Genomic DNA, 12,309 nt, shown 5'->3' on the forward strand with positions numbered 1-12,309 from the left:
ATTTTTTTGCCTCTTTTATCATTAGGTCAATTCTGTTCTTTTAGTTATTATTTTCTCCAGTATTCCTTGGTGCTTCTTTTACCAAGCTATTAATTCTCTTTTCAAAATTTCCTTGCCTCACTTTCATTCCCCCACCCCCACTTTGTTCTCTACCACTCATCTTTTTCTTTAACCTTTTTTAAAATTCTTCCAGGAATGGTTCTTTGATTTGGGTCCAATTAGCATTTTTCTTTGAAGCTTTGTATGTATCTATTTTCAAATTCTTGTCTTCTTCTGATTTTATATTTTATTCTCTGTGCAGTAGTAGCTTTCATGGTCATTTTCTTTTTGTTGATTTTGCTTATTTTCTAGCCTATTTATTGACTTTGGATTTAATGTCAAAGTTCAACCCTGATTTGTTGGGAGTGAGAAGTGCCAAACCTCAACCTTTTTCGTGTGGCTATTTTCAATGCTAGTTCTGGGTTTCTGAAAGTGTTGTGTAACATCCAAGATAGCGTGATACTGGGAGAGATTTGATCACAACTTTCCTGGTTGCACTCTTATCCTTACCCAGTAAAAGCTTTTTGTCTCCTGCAGCTACAAATCTTAGTTCTCTTTTTTTTGCCTTGCAACGGAGACCAGGGATCCTTCTCTCTGGTAATCTCCTACAAACACTTTCATCTGCCCTGGAACTACAAACTAGAACTTTTTATGGGTAATAAAACTGACAATCAGTACCATTTGTACCCAGTGCTAAGAAAGGGTTCCTGATTATCTATTTCTGAACAATTCCCTTACCTTCTTAACATCTCTGGGAGGAGAGCTCCAGAAACCACTGCTTCTACTGCTTCTGTGACAGTGTGTGTGTGTGTGTGTGTGTGTGTGTGTGTGTGTGTGTGTGTGTGTATTTTCTGGATAAGTCTCTACTCCAGGATTAGAGAGACCTCTCCTGCTGATCTCCTAAATTTTCATAGACCACAAAACTGGAGTTGGCTTTACTGCTCCAAAATTTGATTTTACATTATTTTAAAGGTATTTGGAAGGGAATATTGAAGGAGTTCAGCTGGGTTGATGCATCTAATCTGCCATCTTGGTTCTGTTCAGAATGTTTTTAAATACATAAAATCAAATACTAAATATTTTTTTAAAAAAATGATTGTACTTAAAGAAGTAATTTTCTCCTTTAATCACCATATGTCTTGAACTTTGAAGCATAATTTTATTGTTATTGTTACTTGGATTTGTTTTTTTCTTGATGCAGATTCTTTTGATTGGTTATTTATTTTCTGTATTCAAAAGTTCTCAGCAGTTTTCTTGTTTTATTTCCTATATTATAATGTTCAAGTTACTTGATTTATCATGTTCTTTTGACACATCTATGGTCCTTAAGTTGTCTCTGTATATGCCTAAATTAAATGTCAACTGATTTTGGCTTGTATCAGGGTCATAAGTGCTAATTTTTATACTTTTATTCAACAATATTTCCTTCGTTTTGGTATTTTTATATTTCAAATCTATGTCTCTCTTTGACCTCTTTAGTTTTTTGAGAAACTCTCCACTATATATTGAACTTTTCCCCTAATCTCCTAAATTAAACTTTTTACTATGAACTGAGAACTATATATTTAGACATATTTATTCTTAATTTTTTATGGATTTAATTTCTCTTTTTAAATATATTGGAATTTCTCTTTGTTTTATATTCTCTTGGGATTCCATGGGAGTCTTTATTTCAGTGGACAATAGCTCATTTTCCTTCATCTTGTAATATTTTTGAGAGCTTTATAATGTCTTTGAGAGAGTTAAGTACTGAGACCTCCATCTAGTTTTAGGACCCTTCTCTCTGTCAATTTATCTCTTTGTACCCTGGTTTTTAATTGAACTTTCTTCCTCTTATAAACGTTTGTGTTTCAACATGTTTTCTCTATATTCTTCCATCATTTTTCTCCTCTAATGCTGGTGAATGACTGTGCTGCAAATTTCCTTCTCCTTCTTCCCAGGCAGAAGGATTTAGGTTGCACCAAATTTGGGGCCTGCTGAGAGTAGGGGTAACTCTGGGGTTATAGGACCAGAACTAACTGGGTTTCAGTTCCCTTTCCTTCAGATCTAGTTTAACCATGCACACTGACACTCTGCCTGAGTTACTCTTCTAACTTTCCTCTTTTCTTCACTTAAATAGGCAGAATCTATGTCACTTCCTTTTTGAAGGTTTGAGGGAAATGCATTCTACATAGTGACTCCTTGGGGTTCCAGGAATTGGAAATGGCCAAAGAAAATACAATTCTACTACTCCCTACTCCATTCATGTGGCTATGCAAGAATCAATTCTGGCTACATGTTGAAGGTAGCAGTCAGCCAGGGGATGTGCTGGCAAAGTCACTGCAGCAAGTTGGAATGCCATTGTGAAAGGCAGGATACCATGTCTTGGTATGTGCATCTCTTCAAGGAGCATGGAGGTTGGTGGGAGAGAGCTGATGAGTTAGAGCTTTAAGTATTAGTGCTACTTGATGTTAATTCATAAGGATTTTATCTTGCTGGAATTCTGTGTGTGTGTGTGTGTGTGTGTGTGTGTCTCAATTTGTCTGGCTGGCTGTCTGTCTCCCTCTCTAGCTCTCTCATCCTATTGATTCAGCTACAATTGCACTGTATCAAGGACATAATTTTTTTGGGTTTGTCTATTTACTGAGAAATAGTGATGAACAAAGAAAGTATCTAGTACATCATTTCTTCAACCAATAAATACTTACCGAATTGAATTGCAGAATACTAAAAACTAAGCTTCAATTCTCTCTAAATTTCGTAAGTCATGAGCTTGCTATACAACATAATAGTAAACTGTGTACTGTAAGCACATATGAAAAGGATTTCTTATTGTATTCTATAATATTTTATCAAATCAGTTCTCCAAAGACCCTTCTGAGTGTAAATTAATGAGTAAGGGATCCATGATGTCATTAAAGTATTCCTTCTGGTGGGGTGACATTAAAATTTTTTTAATTTAAATATTTTATTTATTTAGAAAAAATTTCCATGGTTACATGATTGTTGTTTTTACTTTCCCCTTCACCACCAACCCCATATCCAATGCACATTTCCACTGATTTTAACATGTGTGATCAATCAAGATTTATTTACATATTATTGAGAGTAGCATTGGTTTGGTCATTTCAGGTCTACATCCCCAGCAATGTCTGCATCAACCCATGTAATCAAGCAGTTGTTTTTCTTCTGTATTTCCACTCCTGCCATTCTTCCTCTGAATATGGGTAGTGTTCTTTACCGTTTAAGTCCTTCAGAATAGATTTGGGTCATTGCTTTCTTCCCAGTACAAAAGTCAATTACATTCAATTTTACCACAGTGTATTAGTCTCTGTGTACAATGTTCTTCTGGCTCTGCTCCTTTCACTGTGCATCAATTCCTGGAAGTCTTTCCAGTTGACATGGAATTCCTCCAGTTTATTATTACTTTGAGCACAATAATATCCTATCACCAGCATATACCTAAATTTCTTCAGCCATTCCTCAGTTGAAGGGCATATCCTTGTTTTCCAGGTTTTTGCCACCACAAATACCACAGCTATAAATATTTTTGAACAAGTCTGTTTATCTATGATCTCTTTGGGGTACAAACCAAGAAATGCTGTAGTTGGATAGAAGGGCAGGCAGTCTTTTAGATCTCTTTGGCCATAGTTCCAAATTGCCATCCAGAATGGTTGGATCAGTTCACAACTATCAATGCATTAATGTCTCAATTTTGCCACATCCCCCTCCAGCATTCATTACTCTCCCCTTCTCTAATTTTAGACAATCTGCTAGTTGTGAGGTGGTACCTCAGAGTTGTTTTGATTTGTATTTCTCTAATTATTAGAGATTTAGAACACTTTCTCATGTGCTTATTGATGCTTTTGATTTCTTTACCTGAAAATGGCCTATTCACGTCCCTTGCCCATTTATCAATTGGAGAATGGCTTGACTTTTTATTCAATAGATTTAGCTACTTGTATATTTGAGTAATTAGACCCTTGTAAGAAGTTTTTGTTATAAAGATTTCTTCCCAGTTTGCTGTTTCCTTCTCATTTTGGTTGCATTGTTTTTGTTTCAACAAAAACTTTTTAATTAAATATAATCAAAATTATTTATATTACATTTTCTAATTTTTTCTAACTCTTGCTTTGTTTTAAAATTTTCCTTTCCCATAGATCTGACAAGTATATTATTCTGTGTTCACCTAATTTTCTTATAATTTCCTTCTTTATATTCAAGTCATTCACCCATTCTGAATTTATCTTGGTGTAGGGTGTGAGATGTTGATCTAAACCTAATATCTCCCATATTATTTTCCAAATTTCCCACCACTTTTTGTCAAATTTTTGTCGCAAAAGTTGAGCTCCTTGGGATTATCATATACTGTCTTGCTGACATCACTTATGCCAAGTCTATTCCTCTGATCCTCCCTTCTGTCTCTTAGCCAGTACCATATTGTTTTGATGACCACTGCTTTATAGTATAAGTTAATATCTGCTACTTCTAGGCCACCTTCCTTCACGGTTTTTTTTCATTATTTCCCTTTATATTCTTGATCTTTTGTTCTTCCAAATGAACTTTGTTATAGATTTTTCTAATTCAGTAAAAAAGTGTTTTGGTAGTTTGATAGATATGGCACTAAATAGGTAAATTAATTTGGGTAGAATGGTCATTTTTATTATGTTAGCTCTTCCTACCCATGAGCATTCAATGTTTTTCCAAATGTTTAGATCTAGTTATAATTCTTTGGAAACTGTTTTGTAGTTGCGTTCTTATAATTCCTGTGTTTGTTTTGGTAGATACATTCCTAAGTATTTTATATTGTCTAGGGTGATTTTAAATGGTGTTTCTTTCTACCTCTTGCTGCTGTGATGTGTTGGAAATATATAGAAATGCTGATGATTTATGTGCATTTATATTTGTATCCTGCTACTTTGCTAAAGTTGTTGATTATTTCTACAAGCTTTTTAGTTGATTCTATAGGATTTTTTAAGTAGACCATCATATCATCTGCGAAGAGTGATAGCTTAGTCTCCTCATTGCCTATTTTGATACCTTCAATGACTTTTTCTTCTCTAATTGCCACTGCTAGTGTTTCTAGTACAATGTTAAATAATAGAGGTGATAGTGGGCATCCTTGTTTCACTCCTGATCTTATTGGGAAGGCTTCTAATTTATACCCATTGCATATGATACTTGTTGATGGCTTTAGGTATATAATGTTTATTATTTTTAGGAAAGGTCCTTCTATTCCTATACTTTCTAGTATTTTCAATAGGAATGGATGTTATATTTTGTCAAAGGCTTTTTTCAGCATCTATTGAGATAATCATGTGGTTTTTCTTGGTTTGCTTATATATATGGTCAATTATGTGAATGGTTTTCCTAATGTTGAACCATCCCTGATTACTGGTATAAATCCCACATGATCATGATATATAAGCCTCTTGATCACTTGCTGGAGTCTCTTTGCTAGAATTCTATTTAAGATTTTTGCATCTATGTTCATTAGGGAGATTGGTCGGTAGTTTTCTTTCTCTGTTTTTGATCTACCTGGCTTTGGAATCAATACCAAATTTGTATCATAAAAATAGTTTGGTAGAACTCCTTCTTTGCTTATTATGTCAAACAGTTTGAATAGTATTGGAATTAGGTGTTCTTTGAAGATTTGATAGAATTCACTTTTTTTCTTAGGGAGTTCTTTGATGGCTTGTTCAATTTCTTTTTCTGATATAGGATTATTTAAGTATTCTATTTCTTCTACTGTTAATCTAGGCAATTTATATTTTTGTAAATATTCATACAAATCACCTAGATTGCTATATTTATTGCCATATAATTGGGAAAAATAGTTTTTAATGGAAGAATGAGGGAAAGGGGATTTCCGGGTTAAGATGGCAGTAGAGTAAAAAGCAGCTGCTTGACCTCTCCTAACCCAAGCATATAGGACTCCTCAAGAGGACATACAAACAAAACCAGACAAACAAAGGGACCCCACAACAGGGCGCAGCTTTGAAGGTACTTGGGATTGGGACATTTCCATGCTATAAAGCTGTGAAACAGCTCTCACTAAAAAGCGAGCTGAGCAATCCCTCCCCCAACACACTCCCTAAGAAAAAATCACCAGGGCCTGATGGATTCACAAGTGAATTCAATCAGACATTCAAAGAGCAACTAATCCCAATACTATACAAATTATTTGATATAATAAGCAAAGAAGGAGTCCTACAAAATTCCTTTTACGACACAAATATGGTACTGATTCCAAAGCCAGGTATTATACGAAATTATATGAAAACAAAATTTAGAACACTTTCTCATGTGCTTATTGATACTTATGATTTCTTTACCTGAAAATTGCCTATTCATGTCTCTTGCCCATTTATCAATTGGGGAATGGCTTGATTTTTTATACATTTGATTTAACTCTTTGTATATTTGAGTAATTACACCCCTGTCAGAGTTTTTTGTTTTAAAGATTTTTTTCCCAATTTGTTGTTTCCCTTCTGATTTTTGCTGCATTGTTTTTGTTTGTACAAAATCTTTTTAGTTTAATATAATCAAAACCATTTATTTTACATTTTGTAATTTTCTCTAACTCTTGCTTGGTTTTAAAATCTTTCCTTTGCCAGAGATCTAACAAGTATACTATTCTGTGTTCACTTAACTTATTTATAGTTTCCCTCTTTATATTCAAGTCATTCACCCATTCTGAATTTATGTTGGTGTAGGGTGTGAGATGTTGATCTAAATCTAATCTCTCCCATATTGTTTTCCAAATTTCCCAGCAGTATTTGACAAATAGTGGATTCATGTCCCAAAAGTTGGGATCTGTGATTTTATCATGCACTGTATTGCTGATGTCACTTAGCCCAAATCTATTCCACTGTTCCTCCATTCTGTCTCTTAGCCAGTACCATACTGTTTTGATGACCACTGCTTTATATTATTATTATTATTATTATTATTATTATTATTATTATTATTATTATTATTATTATTTCTATTGACTCCCAGAGGAGCATAGGGCCGCAACCATCTCATGCCAACGGACTCTATTCTGGGCAACTTCCCCCAACTGGGCCCATGTCACTCTGACGGTCCCTGTCTCGTTCTCGGCATATCTCCACCAGGTCTGCCATCTGATGTCCAAGATGTGACGCAGGCACCCGTCAAAGACCTGGAGTTTGTTGGCTTTTGCCAGCATGCGTCATGGACTCTGTTGGAGAGCAATCTTCCAGACTAGGCGATCGTTGGTTTTGTTGGTTTAATGAGGTTGCAGTTTCTTTAGCAAGTAAGATTTTTATGGGGTGAGGTTGCTAGCCTTGTGCCCAACCCTCCTCCTTTTTCAGCTGGGCTTGGGACCATCCTTGGCGGAGTACTATAAAACTGCTTTATAGTACAGTTTAATATCTGGTACTGCTAGGCCACCTTCCTTCATATTTTTTTTTCATTATTTCCCTTTATATTCCTGATCTTTTGTTATTCCAAATGAACATTGTTAAAGTTTTTCCTAATTCAGTAAAAAAAATGTTTTGGTAGTTTGATAGGTATGACACTAAATAGGTAAATTAATTTGAGTAGAATGGTCATTTTTATTATGTTAGCTCGTCCTACCCATGAGCAATTGATGTTTTTCGAATTGTTTAGATCTAGTTTTATTTGTTTGGAAAGTGTTTTGTGGTTGTTTTTGTATAATTGCTCTGTTTGTTTTGGTAGATAGATTCCTAAGTATTTTATATTATCTAGGGTGATTTTAAATGGTGTTTCTCTTTCTACCTCATGCTGCTGTGATGTGTTGGAAATGTATAGAAATGCTGATGATTTATGTGCATTTATTTTGTATCCTGCAACTTTGCTAAAGTTGTTGATTATTTCTACCAGCTTCTTAGTTGATTCTCTAGGATTTTTTAAGTAGATCATCATATCATCTGCAATGAGTGATAGCTTAGTCTCCTCATTGCCTATTTTGATACCTTCAATTCCTTTTTCTTCTCTAATTGCAACTGCTAGTGTTTCTAGTACTATGTTGAATAATAGAGGTGATAATTGGGCATCCTTGTTTCACTCCTGATCTTATTGGGAAGGTTTCTAATTTATCCCCAATGCATATAATGCTTGTTGATGGTTTTAGGTATATACTGTTTATTGTTTTTAGGAAAGGTCATTCTATTCCTATACTTTCCAGTGTTTTCAATAGGAATGGATGCTGTATTTTGTCAAAGGCTTTTTCAGCATCTATTGAGATAATCATGTGATTTTTGTTTTTTAGATTCTTGATATGATCAATTATGTGGATGGTTTTCCTAATGTTGAACCATCCTTGTATTCCTGGTATAAATCCCACCTGATCATGGTGGATAATCCTCTTGATCACTTGCTGGAGTCTCTTTGCTAATATTCTATTTAAGATTTTTGCATCTATGTTCATTAGGGAGATTGGTCTATAGTTTTCTTTTTCTGTTTTTGGTCTACCTGGCTTTGGAATCAATACCATATTTGTGTCATAAAAGGAATTTGGTAGGACTCCTTCTTTGCTTATCATATTAAATAATTTGTATAGTATTGGGATTAGTTGCTCTTTGAATGTCTGATAGAATTCACTTGTGAATCCATCAGATCCTGGTGATTTTTTCTTAGGGAGTTCTTTAATGGCTTCTTCAATTTCTTTTTCTGATATGGGATTATTTAGGTATTCTATTTCTTCCACTGTTAATTTAGGCAATTTGTATTTTTGTAAATATTCATCCATCTCACCTAGATTGCTATATTTATTGCCATATAATTGGGCAAAATAACTTTTAATGATTGCCTTAATTTCCCCTTCATTAGAGGTGAGGTCTCCCTTTTCATCTTTGATACTGTCAATTTGGTTTTCTTCTATCCTTTTTTTATTAGGTTGTCCAGTACTTTGTCTATTTTATCTTTTTTTTTTTCAAAATACCAGCTTCTAGTCTTATTTATTAAATCAATAGTTCTTTTACTTCCAATTTTATTAATTTCTCCCTTGATTTTTTTAAATTTTTTAAAATTTTTAAACCCTTAACTTCTGTGTATTGACTTATAGGTGGAAGATTGGTAAGGGTAGGCAATGAGGGTTAGGTGACTTGCCCAGGGTCACACAGCTGGGAAGTGTCTGAGGCTGGATTTGAACCTACTACCTCCTGTCTCTAGGTCTGGCTCTCAATCCACTGAGCTACCCAGCTGCCCCTCTCCCTTGATTTTTAGTATTTATAATTTAGTTTTCATCTGGAGATTTTAATTTTTTCTCTTTCTAATTTTTTAAGTTGCATGCACAATTCATTAATCTCTGCCCTCCCTAATTTGTTAATATATGCACTCAAGGTTATAAATTTCCCCCTGAGTACTGCCTTGGCTGCATCCCACAGCATTTGGTAGGATGTCTCATCATTGTCATTCTCTTCAATGAACTTGTTGATTGTTTCTATGATTGCTTCTTTGACTATCTGGTTTTGGAGAATCATATTATTTAATTTCCAAATAGTTTTGATTTGCCTGTCCATGTGTCCTTATAATTATTATTTTTATTGCATTATGATCTGAGAAGGTTACATTTACTATTCTGCTCTTTTGCATTTGTTTGCAATGTTTCTATGCCCTATTACATGGTCAATCTTTGTGAATGTACTATGTGCAGCTGAAGAGGAGGTGTATTCCTTTTTGTCACTATTTATTTTTCTCCACATGTCTATTAAATCTAATTTTTCTAGGACTTCATTCACCTCTCTTACCCCTTTCTTATTTATTTTTGGTTTGATTTATCTAGCTCTGAAAGAGGAATATTTAGATCTCCCACTAGTATGGTTTTACTATCTATTTCCTTCTTGAGCTCTACCAGTTTCTCTTTTATGAATTTGGATGCTATGCCACTTGGTACATACATATTGAGCAATGTTATTTCCTCATTGTCTATACTGCCTTTAATCAGGATGTAATGACCTTCCCTGTCTTTTTTAATCATATCTATTTTTACTTTGGCTTTGTCAGAAAACATAATCGCCACTCCTGCCTTCTTTTTCTCATTTGACGCCCAAAATATTTTGCTCAATTTCTTTACCTTAAACCTGTGTATGTCCACCTACCTCATATGTGTTTCTTGTAGACAACATATGGTAGGATTTTGGTTTCTAATCCATTCTGCTATTTGCTTCCATTTTATGAGCGAGTTCATCTCATTCACAAATTGTCTCTTCTAGCCCTGTTTTCTTTTTTTTCTCTCATTGAGATATTTCATGTTTCCTTCTATTTTATCAGTCTTTTGACTTTCTTTTATTTGTTTTTGCTGTCTTGAGAGACCATTAGCTTCTAATTGCTCAATTCTAGCCTTTACGGACTGGTTTTCAGTTATAATCTTTTGGTTTTCCTTTTCAATCTCATCATTTCTGGTCTTCAGTTGACTTGCCTCACTTTCCAATTGTGAAATCCTGCCTTTTAAACTGTCATTTTCTTGCCAGATCTTTCATCTTTTTTCTTCATCTCAGATTTGAACTCTTCAAGAGTTTGTGACCAGTTTTCATTGTTTTAGGATGGTTTGGATATGATTGTTTGTTCTCCTTTGCTATTTTCTCTGTTGTCTGGATTTTCTCTGTGTAAAAGTTGTCGAGTGTTAAAGATTTCTTCTTGCTGATCTTTCTCTTCTGGGGTTCCTGAGCCTGGCTTGCCATTATTAGCCCAGAGCCCTCTCAGGTTTATCCTCAAGCCCAGGGTCTGTCTGGGCTCTTTAGGCTCTTGAGGTCTCAGGTCTAGTTGTTCTCAGGGTCAAGCCCCCTTTTGGTTCCCTTGTTTGTTCTTCTGCCTGAAGCTCCTTTAATAATCCCAGGGCACTGCTTCCACAGTTGTGCACCACTCTGCACTGGGTCCCCACCCAAGATCTGCCTGAGCTCACGATTCCTGTGCAGGCCTGAGCTCAGGGTCTGTGTTCAAAGTCTGCTCATTCTTTAGCCTCTTGTGGTCTTAAGTCTTGCTGCTCTCAGGAGCTGGTCCTGGTGACCCCAGGTGGCTGCCAAGTACTTAATGGATGCCCCAAATTCGTTCTGACTTTTTTGAACTGGCTTTGGCCTTTAGGTGGTTTGGGGAGGGGGGGTTGCTCATCTCATGTTTTAGTGAGAACTGTTTTACCTCTTTATAGCATGGAAATGCCCGATTCCAAGTAACTTCAATGCTGTGCCCTGTTGTGGGGTCCCTTCGTTCATCTTGATTTGTTTTTATGTCTTCCTGAGGAGTCTTATATGTGTGAGTTAAGAGAGGTCAAGCAGCTGCTTTTTACTCTGCCGCCATCTTGACCCAGAAAACCTTGTAAAATTTGTTTTTTGTGGTTGTTTGAAGATGGTTTTCATTTTATTAGAACATTTCTTACTCCACCATTTTGACTGCCAGAAGTAGAAGTCACATTTTATCTGAGTCTTGAAGGAAACCTTTCTAACAAAGATCAACTAAGAAAAAAGAGGAAAATTTTCAGCAAAGCAATATTTTTGCCAATATATGCAGGATTCTATGGCCATAGTCCTCTATCCTGAAGATATGATTTTACACGACTCTGGAAACCAGAAGCCAGAAGTGAAAAAAGGGACTACTGAAAACAAGGGAAATGGGGTAAAGGCTTTGTCCTTTAGAAAACTCAGTGTTCTTCAAAACTCAGCTCAAGTACAACCTACTATATTAGGCCTTTCCTGATCCCCACTAGTTTCCCTGCTCCCTTTCAACTTGGATGAACAACTTGCCATCTGGAACTGTGACCCACAGCTACAAAATCAGTAGTGGAATTGTCAAATATCGCCTGATACCATACCCAGCACTAACAAAGAGATCTCCTGTAATCTCTTTATGACTAAATCTTCCTTCCCCTTATGGTCACTGGGGACTAAATTCTCCTGTGGCTTCTGCTGCTGCTGCTTTCACCAATCCCCAACACCACCTTTCCCCAGGTCCACAGCAGGTGCCATTTCAGCCATGCCATTCTCCCAGTCACCCACTCTAGAGTCTGCAAATTTCTCTTTATGTCTTTCTAAGCTATCTTGGGGCTAGAAAAATGACTCATTCTGACTTTGTGTTAGTTATTCCATTCTGAGTCCTATCTCATACAAATTTTTAAGTCACTTAAAGGAGTGTGTTGGGAGAATTTGGCAAAAATGCCAAGCTTTTATTCCACTGTCTTTTCTTTGTCCCATCATAAAATTATTAAATGTCTTTAAGTCTGGATTTATTTCCCACAGCTTTGCAACAGTGGAGAAAGCTGTTGATTAATTTCCTCATCTCTAAGTTGAAGCACTTATCCCAAAGAGGTAA

General features: G+C 35.6%; 1 protein-coding gene across 1 annotated transcript in view; it reads left to right on the plus strand.

Annotated features, from left to right (window-relative positions):
* The first annotated feature begins 2,338 nt into the window (after nt 1-2,338).
* Nucleotides 2,339-12,309, plus strand: part of LOC123245328 (ABC-type organic anion transporter ABCA8-like) — a 114,015-nt gene continuing 104,044 nt past the window's right edge. Inside the window, exon 1 of the mRNA XM_044674176.1 lies at nt 2,339-2,406. The gene's annotated coding sequence lies outside the window, so the exon portion shown is untranslated. The remainder of the gene's footprint in view (nt 2,407-12,309) is intronic.

The sequence above is a fragment of the Gracilinanus agilis genome, chromosome 4 (genome assembly GCF_016433145.1).
Source record: "Gracilinanus agilis isolate LMUSP501 chromosome 4, AgileGrace, whole genome shotgun sequence".
Taxonomy (NCBI): domain Eukaryota; kingdom Metazoa; phylum Chordata; class Mammalia; order Didelphimorphia; family Didelphidae; genus Gracilinanus; species Gracilinanus agilis.